The following is a 6,000-nucleotide window of genomic DNA, read 5'->3' on the forward strand; positions in this document are numbered from 1 at the left end:
AAAAGAGTAGACAAATGATCACACAAGAAGAACAACCTTGCTACCATTACCCAGTTTACAACATGTGACTTCTGGTTTCAAGTATGCTAATCTTCGTTTGAGCAATAGAGGAATTTCATTCATTCTTATTGAATCTAATAATCATTTTTGAAGAACTACATACATATCCACTACAGCAATGTCCATTTGTTGAGCCCTCTTCTTCATAAAGGCACAAACTAAAATTAAAAACAGAGTTGTCTAAATGGAGCACAATACGAACTTGACTACAAATCACTTACCTTAGGACAGATTGCAAATAGATAATACAAAGTGACTGTAAAGCTTTACAAAGTCGTTGTAGTAGTAAAAGGAGATGGACTGGGTGGAACAGATACATCAACAACTCCTTCAAGCATCTGCATAACGTTCCTCATAGTTGGTCTAAGAGATGGGTCTTCTTGAATACACCAAATAGCAATCATGACAAACCTTTCTAGCTTCTCTCTGTCTTCCAAGGCCTCCATGTCACGTTCTACAAGAGCATCTAATGTTCCTTCTCTGAAGCAGTCATAAGCCCAATCAGTCAAAATTGCTGTCTCCTCTCTGCCAGACTCCATATCTACGCTTCTCCTACAACAAATGATCTCTAGCAGCATGACACCAAAGCTGTATACATCAACTTTAGCAGTGACTGGCATATTCCTGAACCACTCAGGTGCAACGTACCCTTTTGTTCCTCTAATGGCTGTATTAGTATGACTTTGACCCATCATCAAGAGCTTTGCTAATCCGAAGTCAGAAATTCAAGCCTCGTAATATTCATCAAGAAGTATGTTTTGAGGCTTTATATCACAATGGATTATCTGGGTGCTGCACTCTTCATGTAAATACAAGAGTCCTCTTGCAATTCCAAAAGCAATTTGGATTCTTTGCTTCCAATTTGGTCTCAAATCTCCAAAAAGGAAATCTGCTAATGTGCCATTCCTCAAGAACTCGTATACCAGTAACCGTTGTTGTCCCTCATCACAGAATCAATCAGTCTAACCAGATTTTTGTGATGTGTCTTACCAATTATATTAAGTTCAGCTTTGAATTCCTTATCACCATCTTGTGCAAAACTATATAACTTCTTGACTGCAACAGGGATGTTAGAACCCATCTGGATTGCTCCTTTGTAGACAATTCCAAAAGCCCCCTTTCCCAACTCTTCCATGAACTCATTTGTAGCATCTTGAAGCTCTTTGTATGTAAAGCAATGCAAATTTATATCCAAGACACTGCTACCTCTATTAATTTTGTTACGTTTCTTCTGGTAAATGAAGAAAAAACCATAACAAAAAGCACCAATCAATATAAAGTTAACAAATACGGAAGAACCCAGAAGCACTGACCCTGGAATTATCAAACCGTCCTGGTTTTTCTTCTCTCGATCTGGCGTATTGTTTGGATTTGGGAAATAAGAACCAGGTATAGTGGATTTTCTAACCTTGATGAAAGCTTTGCCACTAAATTTGCCGTCAAATCTCCCATTTGAGAGTGGTAGCTTCTTCTTCCAACTGGTTTTATTTTCTGTAAATATTGCAACAGCACAGATACAATCTTGCAGGCAAGAATTTCTACAATCCACTTCTGCAAAAGGCTCCAACCTTAGGTAATCTGCTGTTGGCCAATCAGTATATGTTAGTTCCTCTACACTATAGATATCATATGTGGAACTAAGCTTATCTTCTTCACAACCCTGTATGAAGTCCGCTTTGCAGCTACTATACTGATCATTTGGATCAATTAAAGAGTATCCAGGTGGGCATTTACATGTCGGCCTTGAATCTTTGAGGGTGCAGATACTGTTAAACCCACATGCACCAATACCACCTTGTTCAAGAAAAATATCCGTGCAAATGTTTTCTGGTACAGACCAGACGACAGTCCAGCTTCCAATGGAAGCCTTTGGGTGAGAATATAGGGTGAAAACCCCATCAAAGTCGAGAGTGGCTCTATAATAGTAATCAGTTTCTGAGTTTACTACTCCCTCTCTAAGAACAAATCTTTGGTTGTTCTCTCTCACAATGTACATGTAGCCTGACTCGTTTAAGGCCAATTGTATGCCAGGACTAACATTATTATTATCACCAATACTTCCATTTTTATAATAAGGAGGGTCATTAGCATATGTTGACGGCAAGTTTATGGTATTGAGCACTAGATTCCCATCAAGAAATCGTACCTGGAATCTTCCTTTGGAAAAGTTGGTCTCTGATTGTCGAGAAAAAAGTGACCCTTCATTTTCCATGGTCTGTGTAGGCAAAATTGTATCAGTAGGATTCATGAAGCTCGACCATACCTCATTGGAGTTACTATCTTTTAGCACAAAGTTGCCTGTATCGTTCATCACACCAGAGGCAACAGTAGGCGAGCTAGAGTTCCATAACTGTTGGCCTTGAGGGCTGGTAAGTACTAGCCCATTGTCAGCAGTTAGATTCACTTGTGATCCTCTTGGTGCAAGTGTTTCATTTGCATACCAAACTATGGTTTTGTCAGGAATCTTGGCATACCATATAGAAAGAAAGAAGAGATTTGTATGACTGAGTTGACGAAAACCGAAGGCAAAATCACCAGAAGGTGAGAACCAAGAAGAGTTATCAGTTGCTGAGAGAGAGGCACCTAATGTAATGGCACCATTAGTTTGAGCAACAGTACTGTAAATTGGTAGCAGAAGCAGCAAAAAAAAGAGCGTTTGAGTGACAGCAAAAGCAAAAGCCATTGCCAATTCAATAAACAAAATGGGAGTTAAGGTCCGGAGTAAATAGACTGTGACAAAATTATATGTATAATTCATCAATCTTATAGCGAAATTCTTACTTTAGTCAACATCGCCATCCAAGGGTTACTATTGTCTTGGTCCATTGAATTTTCTGGCAGTCGAGGGATATTTCTAGGCACGTCAGTCTGTTTGGCTTTAAGGATGATTTGGTCACAACTTTTCAACAAATTAAAGAGTCCATTCAAACAAGCAACCGAACTGAGGTAGTGCCAAAAACAGTGTCATGGTCATAAAATCTGTGCGATGGTCATAACAATATTAAATATTACAGCAACGTGGTCAATCAATGTCTCGTAATAGCACAGCACTGCCCAATTTTTGCGATGGTCACTCAACAAGTATAAATGCTTGTGAGGTATAAAGGGATAAGGGTCAATGTTCAAGGGTCAAAGTTCAAATCTCTAAGAGGGAGTTTTACATACATATACACTAAAATTAGATTAGAGTGAAAATTTTATCAGTTACTGTTGAACCAGTTTGTCAATTTAAGAAGCTATGTATTCATATTTGAATATGTGTTTGTGCATTTGTTAACAAGATTAAATTTTCTTAAAGACTTTTTTTTGAGAAAGTAATTTTAAAAAAAAAAAAAAGACTTGCTCCCTAATGTTTTAGAGGTGTCAGTTTAGTCCCTAATTTTTGGTATTGTGTCAAAATAGTCCTGGTAGATAAGTGATGAATGAAAAATACTGACTTGGCTGACTAAGATATTAAAATATTATTATTTTTGCCAAGTACGTTGTCACGTGCCCTTCAATTAAAAAAAGAAAAAAGAAAGCTAATTGATTGGGAACATAATCCACTGTGAAAGGAGAGTGAAGGGGAAGGGGGAAGAGAGATTGGAGACTTTGAGAGTGCTTAATCTAGGGCGACGACGACCCGTCCATCCATGGCGAAGCTGATATAGCTAATGGAGAGGCCTGGCTGAGTGGAGATCAGCGACCCATCCATCACGCAGCTAGCGCAATGCTCTCCTCGTCACCGCCATCCTTGTCTTCTATGTTCATTAACCGCTTCAGCACAACGCTCCTTTGTTCCTCACTCATCTCATCATCCTCATCGACAAACTCAATCAACTCATTAAGCGCCTGAAGAATCATTTAGTAATATATTACTAGATCATGTCTGTGTGATTGTGTCCTCCATATAAGTCAACAATTGTTATGCCTTTCACAAAATTTCTATTTTATTAGATCGTGTTTTGATTTTGAATTTTGATTTTATTTTTATGAAGTGGTATATCTAGTTGTTATTCTCGTTTGAAATGTATCTTGAGGATTATTTTATTCGTTTAATTCTAATTTACAATAGTTTTCATTTGGATTGTTTGTTAATTCTGTAATCGTTGTAGTTGTTATTCTCGTTTGAAATGTATCTGAAGGATTATTTTATTCATTTAATTCTAATTTACAATAGTTTTCATTTGGATTGTTTGTTAATTCCGTAATCGTTGTTTTTGTTGTTAAAATAAATTATGAAAATATAAAATGAATTCGGGACCTTAGTTTTAGTTTTTCGGGATTTTTTTGAGATAAAATTTTGATTTCCAGTGGCTATATCAGTTTTGCCGTAGATGGGTAAGTTGCCATCAAATTGACATTTAATATAAATGTTAGAGACAAAATATGTAGTTTACCCTTAGTTTTAAGTAAAATACTGATATGGTAATCGCTTATTGAATAATGTAAAATATGAGTTTTATACTCCATCATTTTCAAATTCAGACTCTTTGTTAATAGATCATTTTAGAAAAAAATTTTAATAGTAATTTCATGGAAATATAAAAAACTATCAAATAAATAAATAAATTTTTTTCTTTTTCCATAAAACTTTTTTGAAGATATTTTCTAAGCTAATGTGCTTAGGGTATTGTAATGGTGAAAAATACAGCTTATCAACTTAATGAAGATTTTTACCATTTGCTGTCACAATAAACTTGTTTAGAGATGGGAAGTCAAATCTGTTTGTGATATCCAGCGTACAAGAATGTGAAGGTTATGACATAGACACAGGAAGGAAAACTAAACTTCTTCTATTAATCCATAGTTCAAGAATTGGTTCAAAAAGAAAATACAAGTGTTGGTCCTCGGGTTTAGTTCGAGGATGAAATTACAAGTGGAATGGACCTTTTTTTTTTCTTTCTCTTTTCTCTCTCTATTTCTCTGTCCCCCCCCCCCCCCCATCTACGTCTTCCTCTTGCTTTTATATCCGGCAACAACTCATTTGAGTTTTACACTTGCAGGGTTGAGATTGCAGCCCTAGGTTCCTATCCCATCCAAAGCATGCTAACCTAATTTACCCTATAATCTTAGTTGTGCCACCACTATTCACGGCCATTTCCTCATTAATGTAGTCAGAGGAGTGGTTGTCATGCATTTAATGCGGAGAGGACAGCTTCTACTCATCTTTTTCTTCCTCCTCCTTGTGTTCCATGCCCACTCTGCTGCCTCTTCCTTTTGGTGTTTTAGCTTCATGTACCTCGCGCACTGACGCTTGTCCCCAAGGTCCGAGGTGTGTATTAGCCATAACCGACTAATTAAATTGGGTTAGGGGTCCTCGTCCCCACAGGTATCTATTAACCTTTCACTTCATTTTTATAACCTATTGATAAAACTTTGTGTTAAAGTACAAAACACACCCCTAAATTTTACGAGTTTTTGGATTTTGCCTCCCAATATTTCGAAATGTTGATCCGCGTTCCTAACATTGTGAGCCATTTTGATTGATAGTTATTCCTTTAATGCTCATACCGATGTATTTGTTAAACGCCATGTAAGTTTTTTACCTATGCTACTTGGTCCAATTAAAGAATGCCATGCTGCAATTTTTCCATGTGATCATTTAAATAAATAAAATAAACCTCTACAATCAATTAAATTGAAATGATTTAATTTTTTAATCTTAAAGAATTATTTTAATTTTTAAAATATTTTTAAATTTATGTAATTACATAAAATAATAAAATCCACATGACATGTTTTAATTGGACCAACTAATACACATGTGCCAGGCTTATGTGTCACTTAACAGACGCATCAACATAATACTAACGGAAGGGTTAGGAATTAAAATGGCTCATAACATTAGGGATGCAAATCAAAATTTTGAAACTTTAGTGAGAAAAATTAAAATACTTCCAAACTTTAAGAGTGTTTTACATTTTAGCCAAATTCTGGAGAAACTTTAAACTTTAATGA

At 36.1% G+C, this 6,000-nt stretch overlaps 1 pseudogene; it reads right to left on the minus strand.

Annotated features, from left to right (window-relative positions):
• Nucleotides 1-101: 101 nt before the first annotated feature.
• On the minus strand, nt 102-2,900 carry LOC142608087 (G-type lectin S-receptor-like serine/threonine-protein kinase RLK1; annotated as a pseudogene).
• Between the last annotated feature and the right edge of the window lie 3,100 nt (nt 2,901-6,000).

The sequence above is a fragment of the Castanea sativa genome, chromosome 8 (assembly GCF_040712315.1).
Source record: "Castanea sativa cultivar Marrone di Chiusa Pesio chromosome 8, ASM4071231v1".
Lineage (NCBI taxonomy): Eukaryota > Viridiplantae > Streptophyta > Magnoliopsida > Fagales > Fagaceae > Castanea > Castanea sativa.